This window comes from Cervus canadensis, chromosome 21 (assembly GCF_019320065.1).
Source record: "Cervus canadensis isolate Bull #8, Minnesota chromosome 21, ASM1932006v1, whole genome shotgun sequence".
Lineage (NCBI taxonomy): Eukaryota > Metazoa > Chordata > Mammalia > Artiodactyla > Cervidae > Cervus > Cervus canadensis.
In genome coordinates this window covers 29,236,199-29,254,455 of record NC_057406.1, presented here as the reverse complement: position 1 = coordinate 29,254,455, position 18,257 = coordinate 29,236,199, and the positions used below count along the sequence as shown (strand labels likewise).

The 18,257-nt window shown below is 38.3% G+C and overlaps 1 long non-coding RNA gene and 1 other non-coding gene across 2 annotated transcripts in view; both read left to right on the top strand.

Annotated features, from left to right (window-relative positions):
* The window catches only part of LOC122423789, a 119,602-nt gene that overhangs the window by 76,731 nt on the left and 24,614 nt on the right, over window positions 1–18,257 (top strand). The gene's annotated exons all lie outside the window — the stretch shown is intronic.
* Window positions 3,312–3,440, top strand: LOC122424128. Its single transcript, XR_006264321.1, has one exon.

Genomic DNA, 18,257 nt, shown 5'->3' with positions numbered 1-18,257 from the left:
AAAAGGAAACAAATGAACTTATTTTCCAAACAGAAGGAGACTCAGACACAGAAAACAAACCTATGATTGCCAAAGGGAGGTTGGAGGAGGGATAAAGCAGGAGGCTGGGATTAAACATACACACTATATATATAGAATAGATAACCAAAAGGACATATGCACAGGGAACTATACTCAATATTATGTAATAATCAATAAGGGAAAAGAATATGAAAAAGAATACATATATGCATTCTCCTCACATATATAAACAGAATTGATATGCTATACACACACATATTGTAACTAACAGGATATTGTAAGTCTATATACTTCAATAAAAATTTTTAAAAAAAGAAAGCTTGACCATCTCACCCTTACTCACCCCTCAGAAGAACCACTGGTCAAATCCTCATGCCAGGGTAATGCATTTATCTCAATAGAGAATACCACCCTGCTCCACTCTGATACTGCTGATTACAGTAATAAACTAACCACAGCCTTTCACGCCACATCAATAGGCATTTCTGCCTTGTTTCCTGCTTATCTGAAGGCTCTGCTACAGGTTGGAAATTTGGTTTTCAAATAAAAAACTGTCAATACCTCCTAGAAAGAAGCATAACAGGTGTTTTAACTACTTATACTTGAAGAAATAGATTCATTAGTAGGAACTTTGGCATTTAAGGGGATATCTCTTGGATAATTGTAAAGATTGCATCAGAGGACTGACTCAAGAGTTTTTATTCCAGAAGCAGACAACCTCTTGAAAGCAAACAGGTATTAGACCAAGAGGAACAATAATTACATAGTAATGATTTAACTAATGAGGGAGTCTGAGTAGTTATGTGTGTTTCCTTAGAATATTGTTGATATTTCTGATGGACATATGAAACATTGTTCTTTCTTTAACCCTCAATAACTTAAGACTGGTTTTGCAGAATAAACAAAAAGCATTCTTTAAATGCTATCTTTTTTTTCTGTAAGAAATCTTTAAGGCTGATTCCCACACTTCTTTTTTTATACTAAACCTTTCATTTCAATGGTAACATAATTATCTTCACAGGTTAATAGGAATCTGTCTCTTTCAAAAATTGAGATATCAATACACATGTCAATTGTGCAGACAAAATCATATTTAGGGGTATGGGGATTCCTATTTGAGCATTCAACTTAGTCAGAGCAATAAGCTCACCATCTTCATGGCAAATAGATGGGGAAACAATGGAAACAGTGGCAGACTTTATTTTCTTGGGCTCCAAAATCATTGTGGACAGTGACTGCAGCCATGAAATAAAAATATACCTGTTCCTTGGAAGAAAAGCCACGACCAACCTAGACAGCATATTAAAAAGCAGAGACATCACTTTGCCAACAAAGGGGCCACCTAGTCAAAGCTATGGTTTTTCCAGTAGTCATGTATGGATGTGAGAATTGGACCATAAAGAAGGCTGAGCACCAAAGAATTGATGCTTTTGAACTGTGGTGTTGGAGAAGACTCTTGAGAGTCCCTTGGACTGTAAGGAGATCAAGCCAGTCAATCTTAAAGGAAACCAACCCTGAATATTCATTGGAAGAAGAGATCCTGAAGGTGAAGTTCCAATACTTTGGCCACCTGAAGTGAAGAGCCAACTCATTAGAAAAGATCCTGATGCTGGGAAAGATTAAAGGCAGGAGGAAAAGGGGACGACTGAGGATGAGATGATTGGATGACTTTACCTACTCAATGGACATGAGTTTGAGGAAACTCCAAGAGATGTTGAAGGACAGGAAAGTCTGGCGTGCTGCAGTCCATGGGTTCACAAAGATTCGGACATGACTGAGCAACACAATAAGCTCACCAAAGAAAAATGGTGTAATTCAAGTCTGGAATCTATGCCCACAAAGTGCTCCAGGAAACTGGTCTTACACCTTCTGTGGTAACAAGAACACAGCCTCATGGACAATATAATAGATCAATTAATTCTTTGCTGGTCAGATCCCTTTAACAGATTTCCTGAACCTTGAAAAAGTAGAATCCACACACAGATAAATACTGCAAGTATATCTCTAAGGAGATAAAATTCTCCTTTTTCTTTCCCTACCCTCAGAATGGAAGAGTAAATAAGAGTTATTTAAAATTCAACCCAACCCAAAATTGAGTGTGTAATCAAGAATAATCTCTGAAGCTTATTTTAGGGTAACAGGTAGAGACTGTCCTAATGAAGCATTGTCTAATAGGCTCTCCCAAGGGTTATCTTATTTTGGACCTTTGTTTGGATTTTTTCCTTAACTAAATCGGTTGGAGTATTTTACTACTTTCTAAGGTCACATAAGACATTCTTTGGTTTTGTATATGATTTCATGGTACTCTCTTACCATTCTTTTATTTGTCGCTATAAATACTTCTGTTTCTTCTAACGTTTTTTTGAAATAGTTTCGCCTTTCTTCTTTGTTCATTAACATGTTAAATAAATCTTTGGTGTGTGCTCATTTTCAAAATTCATGTGTTTAACCTTTAAAAGCTGTATTTTGACAAAAATTGAGGATTGAAATAGTAATACATAGAGATATTTTCATTTATACATTGTGTGTTTATATATATATACACATTTGATATATATGTTCTTTAATAAATAACATATATATCTGCTTATGTGAATTCTTATAGAGTAGTCTGATTTGTTGGCTTTTTAACCTATTCACAAGCTATAAATAAAGCAAACTATTTTATCTCTAGAACCTTAATTTGGTAATTCACCTTTCTTTATACTTTACAGCTGTAAACTGCAATGTATCTTGCAATGTTGGGACTCACAGATTCCCCAGGTATATAATTCACTCAATCTATGCAGTCCACTAAAAAAATGAAAATCTCCCCTGAAGCACTTTCAAAGACTGCTATATTTTTGATGCAATAAAGAACATTAAAATAACTAGTAATTATCTGTTTTATGCAATTAATTGCATGCAAGACCTAGATATTACTATTATAATCTTTATTACCAATAGCCATTTTTATTTTTCAAAGTGTAATTTATAAAGATCACTTTGGATACTTATTTCTTAACTTTTCATTTAAATTTTAAAAGTTGGTCCGTTATTTGATTACATTCTAATTTCACACACTTAAACTTACTTAGTAAGAATATTATTTTTGTAACAATAGCTATGGTGATAAATTACTTTGAAGAAATTTTTTGCTATTTTAAAATTATATTTTGAGTTTATATGACCTCTGAAAGATATACCAGTAAAGATAGCAAGTCCTCTTAAAGAAAACAAAACAGCACTATATAATTTTAACTGAGAATGGGAGCTTAGAGGGGATTCAAATTTCAAGAACTTTAAATTCCACATCTAAATTTAATGTTTGGATATTAAAAATTCACTGACCTGGGGAAGTCTGTCAAGATGCACAGAAATTTCCCTCTCAGTTTAGGAGGGCTGTCCTATGAATCAGGCTGGCTCCTAGAGAGGACGATTTAAATTAAAAATAAATAATTGGCTCTTGACAAAATCTTATTTCTAAAAAAAGGAAAAGTCAAAGTCAAGGAAAAGTTTGAGTGTGTGTGCACACATGTTTTATAAGGAATGCTGATGAGCAAAAAATGAATTTATCATACATATTTTGATAAATTTTTCCAACTCAGACTTTGTTTAAAAAGAAAATATATTTTAAAATAGTCTTTCATGGCATTTAAAAGTAGAGCTCTCTGAAGCAATACTGAGAAAGAAGACCAAAGCTGGATATCTCACACTCCCTGACTTCAGACTATACTACAAAGCTAGAGTATCAAAATTAAAACATAGTGGTGCTGGCACAAAAACAGACATGAAGATCAGTGGAACAGATTAGAAAGCCTAGACACAAACCCATACACTTATGGTCAACTCATCTATGACAGAAGCAAGCAAGAATATACAATGAGGAAAAGACAGTCTCTTCAGTTAGTGGTGCTCAGAAACCTAGACAGCTATAGGTAAAAGAAAGAAATTATACCATTTTCTCAAACCACATACAAAAATAAACTCAACATGGATTAAAGACCTAAATGCAAGACCAGAACTCCTAGTAGAAAACATAGGCAGAACACTCTGATATAGATTACAGCAGTATTCATTGATCTGTCCCCAAAGTCAAAGGAAACAAGCAAATATGAACAAATGGTACTTAATTAAAAGATTTTGCACAGCAAGGAAAACCATCCACAAAATGAAGACAGCCAACTGAATGGAGGAAATATTTGCAAATGATATAACCAATGAGGGTTTATGATTCAAAATATATTAACAGCTCCTACAACTCAATATAAAAAGGCAAAAAAATAGGCAGAAAATCTGAACATTTTTCCAAGGAAGACATATAGATGGCCAACAGACACATGAAAAGCACAACAACAGTAATCAGAAAGATGCTGATCAAAACCACAATGAGCCATCACCTCACACCTGTTAGAATATCTATCATCCAAAAGACCACAAATAACAAAGGTCAGGGTATGGAGAAAAGGGTCTCCTTTTTCCCTGTTGGTGGGAATATAAATTAGTGCAACCATAAAGGAAAAGAGTATGATGTTTCCTCAAAAAGCTAAAAATAGAACTACCTATGCTCTTTCAATTCTACTGCTGGGTGTAGAGCCTAAGAAAACAAAAACCACTAATTTGAAAAGATGCAGACACCCCAATGTTCATAACAACATTAGCTATAATAGCCAAGATATGGAAGCAACCTAGGGTCTATCAACAGATGAACAGATGAAAAAGATGTGGTATACATTATACATGCACAGAATTGAGTATTGAATTGAATTGAATAGCATATGCTATTCAGCCATAAAAAAGAATGAAATTTTGCCATTTGTAACAACGTGGATGGATCTAGATTCACTAATCCATTCACAACATGGATTCACTAAGCATTTCATTATGCTTAGTGAAATAAGTTAGAGAAAGACAAATACTATATGTAATTGCTTATACATGAAATCTAAAAAGCAAAACAGATGAACATAACAAAACAGACTCACAGATATAGAGAACAAACTAGTTTCTAACCAGTGGGGAGAGGGACGTGGGGAGGAGTAAGAGAGAGATAGGGGATTAAGAGGTACAAACTACAATGTATAAAATAAATAAATTATAAGGATATATTGTACAGCACAGGGAATATAACCAACATTTACTAATACCTTTAAATTGAATATAGTCTATAAAAAAATTTGAGTCACTGTATTGTACACTTGAAACTAAGATAGTATATCAACTATATATCAATTTAAAAAAATAAGCAAGTGCTTTGAAAAGTTTGAAATCATTCTCACAGGTTTATTCTCTTTAATCAACTACAATTTTCCATTCATACTCTAATATACATGTTCATGCATTAAACCTTAAAAATTTCTAAATAGTTGTGTGACATGAAACCTATCGTAACCACTTTGGGATGTTGGAGACATTTTTCAAATAAAAAAAAGGATAAAAGTTGGAGTAGGAAGGCTATTTTGCTAAGTTATTGCAGGTTATTATTAGCCTGGATTTGGGTTTTTCTACGCAGCCCTAGAAGTCACCTCTTTTTTCTTTCCTCCTTAAATATAAAAAAAGTGAGTTAAAATTTTGAGATTCTCCATCTTGCAGGAATTTGATTAGACTTTCTATGGTCCCTACAAAGAAAGGGATGGTTTGGGTTGTTTTTCTTCAATTTTTACATTCTGTTGGTGAGATCATATCATGCATACCTGCTGTTAAGAGAGACACAGCAAAGATACAGCTAACAAACTCAGAAATGCAAAACAACAACAACAAAAAAATTAGCCCCAGTTACCAAGGGCTAATTAAGAGGATTAAATAGTCATGGGTGCAGAGCAGAGCTTGGTCAAGTAGGGGAGGCAGAGAGAGCAAGAGAAAAGACTAACCATACAAATACTGATATGGTCCTAGTTACATTTCTCTAATATCTAATAATTTTAGAAAAGACATCAAAAGTCATTGAAAATGAGAAATTCAAATGACAGGGAAATCATTCTTTTATAAAAAAAAAAATGTGTTCAATAGCTAGGCATAAAGATGCAATAAAAAAAAAAAAAAAGACTCTCCCCTGGGTTCATCTCTCCCTCCATCCTAGTTTTAAACTCACTGTTCCCTCCCTATCTTTTCAGTCTGAATTTGACCAACGTTGAGACTCAACTATTAGATCTGCAGTGAAGGAAGAAGTATTAGTCAAAGTTCAGCCAGGGAAGCAGAAGGAGATTTTATCTACAAGCAAATGTAAGGCCATTTGCTTGTGTAACTGTGGAAGCCTGTTGAGCACGCAGAAAGGGTCAGCAGCCAGTTGGAACCCAGAGGAAGGAGCCAAAGCTGATCCATACGAGGAAAGCCTCCGCTCAGAGAAAAGAAGGTGAAAGCGAAGTCGCTCAGTCGTGTCCGACTCTTTGCGACCCCATGAAGCCTACCAGGCTTCTCCGTCCATGGGATTTTCCAGGCAAGAATACTGGAGTAGGTTACCATTCCCTTCTCCCGGGACTCTTACTGACCCAGCGATCGAACCCCGGTTTGCCGCATTGCGGGAAGACGCTTTACCCTCTGAGCCACCAGGAAAGCCCACTCAGAGAAGGCCTGAACAAATCTGCAAGAACTTCCAATTGATTAATTCAGGCCTGCACAGGGATAATCTCTTGTTCAGTTAATTTAACTGATTCGTGTTTTAAATGTATCTGCAAAATGCCTTCACAGAAGAATCTTGATTTAGTGTTTGATTGAATTAACTGGGAGGAGCTCTGTGTATGCTATAATATGGCTTCAACTCCTGGCTCTTCCATTTGTATGCATGTAAACTTAAGCTGGTTAGAAAAACTCTTTCAATTTCCCCATCTGTGAAATGGGAACAAGATCTGTGTTATAGAATTGTGAGGATTAAAAACCTCTTACAAATGAGATTACTGTTATCCATAGTTTTAAGAAATTTTGACGTATGTTAACTAATTTAATTCTCATTGTCATCCTGAAAAATGTTTAGATACTTTTTCCTATTGAAGACAGGAAAAAATAGAAATTATACAGCAGTAAAGCATTAATCAATGAATACATAGAAATAAAAATCAATAACTGCCATAAAAGAAAAGCTTTAAAAAAGCATACTTATAAAAATATAGAACTTGAGCAACTATGTATTAAGTACATAAAACAGATTCACAGCAAATAATTGTTAACTCTGAAAACTGTTAGAGAGCCCAGATTTTCAGAAGTGTAATGTTAACCTGTATATTTGTAATAGTTTCCTTTATAAATCACACATTCAGAAAGATTTCAAGTATGCCCTATCTCTGACACTTTTTTCTAATACATTCACTACTAATATAAACTGTCATTTTTTTTATTTAAAAAAGAAATCAGAGAAACAGTAGATTTGATGTAATGAAAATTACAGTTTCAATGACAATGTTAATTTACGACCAGGTTTTCCCAGGAAGACAGTAGCTAAGGAACAAGCCAGCCCACAAAACTACCCCTCAGTTTCCTTTCAGCACACAAACATACAGTTTTAATATGACTTAAAATATCGTACTTAATGCTTTGCCTTATACATAGAAGTTTGAACAACCACATTTTAAAACTGCCTAAGTCTATCTTAAGACAGAAGAAGCACAGTGAGACATGGTGAGAGGGACATGGTGAGAAAAATATTATAAAGACTATATTTTCTCTTGATGAAGAAAATGTTAATTGCTTTTGTCTGGGTGGATTTGAATGTTAAGAATGAAGGGGGAAGTGGGTCTCCAAGGGTAATAATGCAGATTTTTTAAACTAAATATTGTATGACTCATCTATGACTGAATGACTATCAGATTAAATTTTCCATCTAGAATAACTCAAGAAGCTTATTAAAATACAAACAAAAAAGCTTGATAGAATTCAAAATAAATGGTGGCATTGGGGAACAACCAATGCAGCCAAAATTGAAAGGGCCAGGCTCCTAAGTCACTGGGAAGATATTAAGATGAGCCTGCTTTTCCTACCACCTTCTTCCATCAGGGTACTGTGCTTAGTTGCTCAGTTGTGTCCAGCTGTTTGAGACCCCATGGACTGTAGTTGCCAGGCTCCTCTGTCCATGGGGATTCTCCAGGCAAGAATACTGGAGTGGGTTGCCACGCCCTCCTCCAGGGGATCTTCTCAACCCAGGGATCAAAGCCAGGTCTCCTACACTGCAGGCGGATTCTTTACCATCCACGCTACCAGGGAAGCCTATCAGGGTGTCTGCTGGTAAACTAACATTGGAAGAGAGGTCTAACAGAAAATGTGTTGTGGAGCTGGCAGTAATGTCACTGACTTGAGAAGATAAAAGTTGGTACTCAGGGCTACCAAAGCAGCGAGGACCAGAGAGACCTTCAATATCTTGAAGGAAAGTGAATTACAGGGAAAAGAACCCAATGAGAGCAATTTCCCCTCAAGTGTATTCATTGACTTCTAAGTTCCTTGTGCTTTAGTCCAAAGGCCAACACATCAAGTAGAAAGCAACTGGTAAGAGGCTAAAATGTTAAGCAGAAATCAGAAGTCTCAAAGTCCTGGAGAGATGAACCTTAGAGTATGGGGACTATCAAAGAGAAAGGGAATGGTTAAACACACACACACAAACCCTAAAGCTAAGGTTTCTTTTCAAGACTCCTGGAAAGTTTTGCCTTGTGAATTTAGAGTATTTAGGAAATAAATCAACAGTTAAAACTACTGAGACCAAGAGGTCATGCTCATGGGACTGCACATCATAGACCTCCATCTAAAGGGAGTTTCGTTGACCAAGGGACCAGATGCTACAGAACAGCATGGCCACACTTTCTACCCTTATGTGGGTGCGGACTGTGGCCCACCAGGCTCCTCTGTCCATGGGATTTCCCAGGTGAGAATACTGGAGTATGTAGCCTTCCCTTCTCCAGGGGATCTTCCCAGCCCCAGGATTGAACCCAGATCTCCTGCATTATAGGCAGATTCTTCACTATCTGAGCCACCAGGGCAAGCCCTACTACCCTCATCGCAGCTGATAACCGAGCACTGTGGGGATTCTGAGGAAGGCTCATGCCTGGCAGATATGGAACTCCTCTAACAGCTGATCTTGGCTCAAATACAGTCCCTCATCTGTGGTTCCACTTTTCACAGATTCAGTACCTGTGGTCAACTTCAGTCCTAAAATATTGCATGAAAATTTCCAGAAATAAATAATTCATAAGTTTAAAATTGCATGTCTTTTTGAGTTAGCAGGATGAAATCCGGCACAGTCTTACTCTGACCCACCCGGGATGTGAATCATCACTTTGTTCGGCTTGTCCTGCCTGTTTGTCACTTATGAGCAGTCTCGGTTATTAGGTTACTGTCCCAGTGTCATAGTGCCTGTGCTCCAAGTAACCCTAATTTTACTGAGGAATAGCCCCCAAACACAAGAGCAGGGATGCTGGCAATTTGGAGAGGCCAAAGAGAAGCTCTAAGGTGCTTCCTTTAAATGAAAAGGTGAACGTTCCCAAATTAAGGAAAGAAAAAAAAGAAAAGGAAGCGGAGGTTGCTAAGTCTCTAGTAAGACAAGGCTGGTGCACTGGGATGACCCTGAGGGATGGGATGGTTTCAGGATGGGGGTCACATGTACACCCATGGCTGATTCATGTCAATGTATGGCAAAAACCACTACACTATTGTAATTACCCTCCAATTAAAATTAAATTTTTTTTTAAAAAAGAAAATCTATCCAAAAAATTATAAAGAAGGAAAAAAAATTCCTTTTTGGCTGTTGCACCTCAAACTGGGAAAGTTATGGCCACAATGTGTGGTTCAAATTTAGTTAAGGTGGAAAAGGCATTAAATTTGTACAATTTGAGAGAGAGACCACATTCACACAACTTTTATTATAGTTTATTGTTATATGTGCATGGTTGCTCAGTCGTTTACGACTCTTTTTGTGACCCCATGGACTATAGCCTGCATGGCTCCTCTGTTCATGGTTTTCCAGGCAAGAATACTGGGATAGGTTGCCATTTCCTCCTCCAGGGGATCTTCCCAACCCAGGGATCGAACTGGCATCTTCTGCATTGGCAGATGGATTCTTTACCACTGAGCCAACTGGGAAGACCAATATTGTTATGATCATTCTATTTTATTATTAGTTTTGTTGTTAACCTCTTACTGTGCCTAATTTATGAATTAAACTTTACCATAGATATGTATGTATGGGTAAAAACAGTATGTGTAGGGCTCAATAATGTCCATGGTTTTAGGCATCCACTGGGGGTCTTGGAACATATCTCTCATGGATAAGGGGGGCTACTGTACTCACCAACAGCTTTGCTGAACCTTCTTTAGACTGTAGGATGGTCTAGGATCTTCTACCTCACCTTCCTTCCTTCCTTCCTCCTATCCTTTCCTTGGGTTCAACTTGCGTTGTAGTCTGCCAGCTCTCTTAGCCTCCCCAGACCCTTTGTCTCATAGGCATTCTCCTGATGAAATTCTTGCGTATTTATTCCTGCTTTGCTGTCCGCTACTTGGAGTATCTGCACTTTCACAAATGGTACCAGGATTAGCCTGAGAAAAGAGGCACCAAGATGGTGATGTGGAGAACGGCTCACCAGCTACACACCCAGAAGTAAAGAGAACACTTTCCTAGCTGATGGTAAGCCTAGATAATTCCTGGCAACATACTGCAGCTCAGTTGCCTGGTTTCACTGGTAGTGACCTGGGAAAATGTTCTGTTGAAAAAGAATGTTGTAGCAGGTGCGATGAGGCAGGGTATTTAAAAATCAAGGAGGGGGGCAGAGAAGAAAATGCCTAAAACCACAGCAGAGTCAGCTGGTTTTCCTGAGTTGTATTGACACCAGGTGGAAAGACTGAAGACTCTTTAACAAGGAGTTGTTGCTCTTCTTTAGTTGCTAAGTTGTGTCTGACCTTTTGCAACCTCATGGGCTTTAGCCCACTAGGCTCCTCTGTCCATGGGATTTCTCAGGCAAGAATACTGGAGTGGGTTACCATTTCCTCCTCCAAGACATCTTCCCAACTCAGGAATTGAACCTGCATCTCCTGCAATAGCAAGTGGGTTCTTTGGACTATATCACCAGGGAAACTCCCAACGAGCCGTTAGTAGCTATTTATGAGTCAGAGAAGCCCTTCTCAGTCAGGCCGGGTAGCTTGCACTGAGCCCCCATCACCTGTGTTGGGAGGGCCACACAGTTGATTGACAGGTTGAGACTTATCTGTTGGAGTTGCAGCATTTCAAAGAAGTAGGACGGCTCAAGCAAAACAGTCCTGTTATGTGAAGTCCATGGCCTGGTGGATAAAATGTGAGATCCTGAACCATGAGATGGAGATATCTGCATGGTTTCCTGCCCAACACCCCCCACTCCCCCGACCCCGGCCAGAGGGTGGACCCTGTAACTCCCTCTGAACACTTTGGGCTTGCAGAAGTAGCACGTTCTTTCCTTACAAGAGGTAGAACTTCTGCTATGTGAGAAGATGCTAATGAAGCCTCTCTCCTGTGAAATATAAGGTGTGTCCCTCAGGACTGGTCCTGACTTATGGCTGTTAAGCTGATAACTAGGGTTAAATTCCAGTATCACCTGGTAGGGGATGTGCTAAGCCTCAGACGGGAGGAAAATCTCATAAATGTAAAAAAAAAAAAAAAGCAAGAATTAGCCAGAATGGAACAGTGAGCAATGTGAGTACTACTAGGATTGGATTCTTTTTTTTAAGGTTTTGTTTATTTCTTTTTAAAATTTATTTTAATTTTTATTTCTAATTGGAGGATAAGCAATTATCCTGGGATTGGATTCTGATAGTGCTTGATCAAGGGAGGTAGAATGTAGAGCTAGATGAGAAAGGATTGATTTACTCAGCTCTACTTTCTTGAGACACAAGACTTAACGCCCAAGCTAGGATCCCCAAGGATGGGACCAACTCATTGTTGGGCTCTTTAAAGTCAGAAAAGCAAAAATGGCATACTCTCAGCAAAGTAGAAATGCCTGAATTTCCCTGGCATTTGACTTCCCTGGTGGTTGAGATGATAAAGAATCTGCCTGTAACACAGGAGACCTGGGTTCAATCCCTGGATTGGTAAGATCCCCTGGAGAAGGGAATGGCTACCCACTCCAGTATTCTTGCCTGGAGAAGTCCATGGACAGAAAAGCTGGGTGGGCTACAGTTCATGTGGTCACAAAAGAATCAGACATGACTGAACAACTAACACTTTTTTTACTTGGTATCAGAAGAAAAAAAGAAGCTGACAGAAATAAATGTGCTGGAATGGATATATTAATAGTAGGTAAGACCAGAGAAGATCAGTTCCCATGAGAAGACCAGGAGAATCACACACTAGCCAAGGTCATCAGCCATGCACTGGTATGAGGGCCCAGGCATTCCTGTGAAGTTCAGGGGTGGGTCTCTTCTGCAAGTTGGGAATGACAGGAGGAGAGGCAGTCATAGGGTGCATGAGCAGCCATAGGGATAAAGTTTGGGCCCACATCTCAAAAGTAAAGACCAGGTGGCAAGGGTTATCTACGATCAGCTGCAAGGCTGTCATCACCATAAAGAGCATAAAGGTCAGAGCATGAGCTGAGGAGGAGCCAAGAAGACTTGACCCACAGGGAAAGGCATAGATGATGAACAGAGTGTTGTCCTTGAGAGCAAGAGAAATAGGCAGTCCACAGAAGCTCTGCTCAAAATCAATAACAATGGCAACAACAACAAAAGAGCAAGAATGGAAGGGTAGGGAGATGAGGGAAGCTGCCCCAATAAAATACCACCATCCCTTGCTTGGTTATCAGATCTGAGACAATATTCAGATTTGGAACCCACTGCCTGAGTCCTAGGGACCCTGTGATCCCTGGAGCCATGAAGCTATACACTGTGGCAGTTCCCTTAGACTTTTCCTAAAGGGACTTGCTCAACTGTGTCTCAAAAAGTCAGACACTACTGAGCGACTGAACAACAAAAAGGGGACTATGGTTACTCATTTTGGTGACTCTACACCCTGCCAAAAAAGGGAGAATCACCAGACATTTCAGGAACTACTGGACTCTGAACACCAGTTTACTGTCTCAGCCCTACAGATCCCCAAAATCCAGCTGTTGTCCTAAGGAGACTACCCATTACATGATGAGTACACTTCATATCTAAGTGCCCTACCTTTGTCTCTCCAGTGTTTTTTCTTTAGGATCCTCTGACATATTCAAACTGGTCATCATTTTATTTAGCTTTTCTAGTTGTTATTAATAGGAGTCCTGGTCTCTCCAAGTTACACCATCTCTCTTAGGATGACGTCTCATTTAGCATTTTAGCATCTTCTGGTATAATATAATTTTTCTCTTCTTTTTGTTGACAAATAGTTATTTAATAGTAATTATAGAACAGTATAAGAACAGAGTCAGGAAAAAGCCTAAAAGTCTACCACCTAGAAAAAAAGAAATATTTAGCATTTACAGATATCATGTAACACCCCCCCCACCCCCATGCTCTTCACACTCCAAACAATACTGCCATCTCCTCCTCCCTCATCTCCAGAACTCACAAACTTTGTCTCTATAATTTGTTTTAAGATCATCAAGTTTAATCCTCTTGTTTCTATTATTGTTATTCATCTCAGTCACATCAAGTTCTACCATCTCCAGGACCCCAAACCAACATCACTTTGTAGATCTCCTACCCAATCCTTACCTCTTGTCATTCATTCTCCAATTCCTGGAATCATTCCATTAGACCCTTTGGGCGAAAGTATGTCTTTAGCCTATGTCTTCATTTTTTTTTTTTTCGGCAACAAAAGTCAACTTTATTTTTTTAATGAACAGTATTTGAAGTAAAGGACAGTAAAAACTTAGAATCCAAATCAAGTTCTGAAAACCAAAACTAAATTTTGTAATGTCCTGAGTTTACACACTCAGTTCACTTCAGTTGCTCAGTCATGTCTGATTCTTTGTGACTCCATGGGGTGCAGCATGCCAGGCCTCCCTGTCCATCAACAACTCCTGGAGTTTACTCAAACTCATGTCCATTGAGTCGGCGATGCCATCCAACCATCTCATCCTCTGTCATCCCCTTCTCCCACCTCCAATCTTTCCCAGCATCAGGGTCTTTTCCAATGAGTCAGATCTTCACATCAAGTGGCCAACGTATTGGAGTTTCAGCTTCAGCATCAGTCCTTCCAATGAATATTCAGGACTGATTTCCTTTATGATGGACTGGTTGGATCTCCTTGCAGTCCAAGGATCTCTCAAGAGTCTTCTCCAGCACCACAGTTCAAAAGCATCAATTCTTCGGCACACGCTAGTTACAGATTTATACAATGAGTGTCTGTGTGCCAAAATATTTCTGGTCAGAATGACAACTGGCAGTTGTGACTCCCATCCCTTCAGAACACAAGGCTTAACAGCTAGGAAGAAAAAGCCCACAGTAGGATTCATGTTAGGCTTTCCTAACAGGAATAGACACTAAGACTCTAGAGATGACAGAGCTGATAATAAAAGGCAGCCTCAGGGTTTCCTCTTACAACCTTAACTAACCTTGAAATGAAAGTCACACAATACATAATTTTTTTTAATTTTTTTGAAAGGATATTTAGTAATATCCTTAGGATGTCATTTTTTTTCCATTTATTTTTATTAGTTGGAGGCTAATTACTTTACAATATTGTAGTGGTTTTTGCCATACATTGACATGAATCAGCCATGGATTTACATGTATTCCCCATCCCAATCCCCCCTCCCTAGCCTATGTCTTCAAATAAGGCACTGAGGAATCTAAAAATTGTATATAGGAAGGATAAACAACAAGATCCTACTGTATCGCACAGGGAACTATATTCAATATCCTGTGATAGACCATAATGGAAGAGAATAACAGCAGAAATCAATACAATATTGTAAATTAACTACACTTCAATTTAAAAGAGAGTCCATTCTTTACAAAATGGTAAAAATGTACTTATTTCAGAACAGAAATAGAGTCACAGATATAGAAAGCAAACATGGTTACCAAGGGGGAAAAGGCAACAGAGGATAAATTGGGAGATTGGGATTGACATATACACAGGATTACATACAAAATAGATAACAAATAAGAACCTGCTCTATAGCACAGGGAACCCTACTCAGTTCTCTGTAGTGGCCTGTATGGGAAAAGAATCTAAAAATGTATACCTGGTTAGATGTAAGTCTACAACATGTACAACTGATTCACTATTTTTTTCCTGCTGTAGAGCAGGAACTGACACAATGTTGTAAAACAACTATTACTCTAAATTTTTTTTTTAAATATGGCAGTGAGAGTTCCCTTCACGTTTTTTTTTTTTTTTTCTCTTTTTTACTCCAACAGAGAAGGTCCATTTCCACTCAGATCCCTGTCATGCTGGCTAGTTTCTCTCTCCTCGTCCTACCATCCCTAGGTGTGAAGGCAAGTGGGTGTTCCTCCTATTAGCACTTCCTGTCTCTTCTCCCTCTGTCTTCCCTAAACCCACCCAGATTAGAATGTCACGCCATCAGTGAGTTCAACACAACCCCCTCCTTATTCCAAGTCACCTCCGTCCTCTCCAGTTACGGACCCATTTCTCTGCTTTTCTGAAATATAACATCGTACATTTATTTTTGCCTTTATTTCTTCTTTTTAGCCTCATCTCTCCACGGAAGCCGCTTTTGTCAAAGTAGGAATAATCTCCCATTGTTAAAACTTTTAATCAGTTCTCTTGCCATGATTGTTAAACAACATTTGGTATCAGTTGTTTCATGGTTGAAAAGAAACACTTGGAGCCCTTGCTCAATCTTCTTTAAACATGGTTATCACTTGGCTTTCAAATAGAAAATTCTCCTGTTTCTCCTACTTAACTGAGTGCTTTTTTGCAGTCTTTGGTTTTGCTTTTCCTTTCCTTTTTTTTTTTTCTTTTTGCCTCTCTCTATTTTCCTCAGCCCTTGGCAGTCCTTTTTCTACATTCTATGAGTCTGACTTTAAAAAAAAATAATGTCACATACAAGTGACACCATGCAGTGTTTGTGTTTCTCTGGCTCATTTTACTCAGCACACCGCTCTGAAGATTCATTCATGTTGTTGCAAGTGGCAAGATTTCTTCCTTTCTCATTGCTGAATAATAGTCTATCCTCTCAAGTGGGAGGGAATATATGCATACATATAGCTGATTCACAACATTGTTGCACAGTAGAAACTAACATAATATTGTATAGCAATTATATACCTATTAAAAAATAAAAAAATAATAATATTCCATTCAAAAATGCTTTTCCCACCCCACTAAGTGTCTACATCTGTCTCACCTCCTCACATCTTTGGTCAGACACCACCTTATATATGAGACTTCCCACATCACTGTACTGGAAACTGAACATGTGCACACATGCACACATAGAAACACACACACACATGAACTCCATAGGCTGCCTTTATCTTTTTCCATTGTTGTCACCCACATTTGATACAACATGTATTTAACTTTTTGATAATTCTGTCTTTCTACGCTAGAATGTACAGTATACAAGGGAAGAATTTTCTCTTATTTTCTTTATTGCTATACCTCCAGTAGTCAAATCCATGATTAACACCTTGTAGGCACTCACATTACTCAATTATTGATCAAAAGAATGAACAAATTCTTAGGGATATAAGGCCATTTTGAGGATAGCCAAAGAGACACACCACTGATAAGTCTGGTGGAATTTTCAGTATAGATGAATTTAGTACAATGTACATAGTCAAATTAAAAAATATTTATCGGATGATATATTCCCAGGGAAGACTTTGAAGAAGAGATATATAGGCTTCCCTGGTGGCTCAGACAGTAAAGCTCTGCCTGCAATATAGGAGACCCAGGTTTGATCCCTGGGTTGGGAAGATTCCCCAGAGAAGGAAATGACAGCCCACTCCAGTATTCTTGCTGAGAAATCCCATGGACAGAGGAACCTGATAGGCTACAGTCCATAGGGTCACAAACAGTCGGACACGATGAGTGCCTGACACTTTCACTTTCATATAGTCTTTCACTTTTATTATCAGTGAGCCTCACAGACAAGCCTAAAAGTTGTTTTTAACTAGAAACCAATGTTGCCTACTCAGTTTTTATGTATTTTCTATCTCAATCTCTGAATGTAATTAAGTTATTCCTTACTCATTCAGCATTATGTATTGAGTACCTACTATTTGCCATGACATGTGCTAGTTGTTGGGGATATAGGGTTTCTGCTCTTAGAAAACTTACAAGTGCATTTTTCTCCATGATGTCCAATAGCCCCCCTTACCTATGGCTTCAGTAACATTATGTAAGGTTAGGTGGTTATTTGTGGAAATCTTCATTGACCTTAACTGCTTTGAGTCTACCCAAAATAAACACTCAAAAATGGCTGGTGTGATCTAACATAAATGACACAGTCTTTCAAACAGAGATCTGAATTCTAATCCCTTGTTATTATTGTTCAGTCGCTAAGTTCTGTGACTCTTTGTGACACCAGGGACTGCAGCATGCCAGGCTCCCCTGTCCTTCACTACCTCCCAGAGTTTGCTCAAATTCATGTCCATTGAATCAGTGATGCTATCAAATCATCTCATCCTCTGGCACGACCTTCTCCTAACTTCAATCTTTCCCAACATCAGGGTCTTTTCCAACGAGGTGGCTCTTCACATCAGGTGGCCAAAATGTTGGAGCTTCAGCGTCAAATTCCTATAATGTGATTAATCTCTGCAGCAGGTCAGAGGGTCTCTATTTTCTTTAGTTTCTTCATCTTTGAGAAAGAGTTAGTAATCTCTACTAAATGAAAGAGATTCTTGTGAGGACAAAGTAGCAGTCAAGAAAATGCTTTTGAAAACTTCATGTTCCACTTAAATATGTAATAAAATTTTTAACTCCATTGGGAGTCAAAGCATGATGTGATGAAGACCAAAGTTTTGGAATCAAATCCTAGCTCTAGGACTTGGCAGGAAGTGGAAACAATGCCATTAATTTGCAAAGTCATTGTGGAAATTAGAAGTGACATATTTAAGAAGTCTAGCGCCTAACACGGGATCAGACAGAGTAGATGCCATTGCCAGCTTTTTCTTTACTGTAATATTTTGGCACATGACCATTAGAATTACCAATTTTCTTCCATTTTTTAATATACCTCAGTTTTCAAATCTGTAGAATGGGGAAATATATTGTAATGGAGTTTTTCCAAAGGCCTCTTGAGAAGCCTTAAGAGATGATAATAATCCATCATAGATAATAATAGATGGTGATCTCCAAGCAAAAGTCATTATTGTTATATCCTCAAGGGCGGCACTTTGACATTCTTTATTAGATTTCTGCA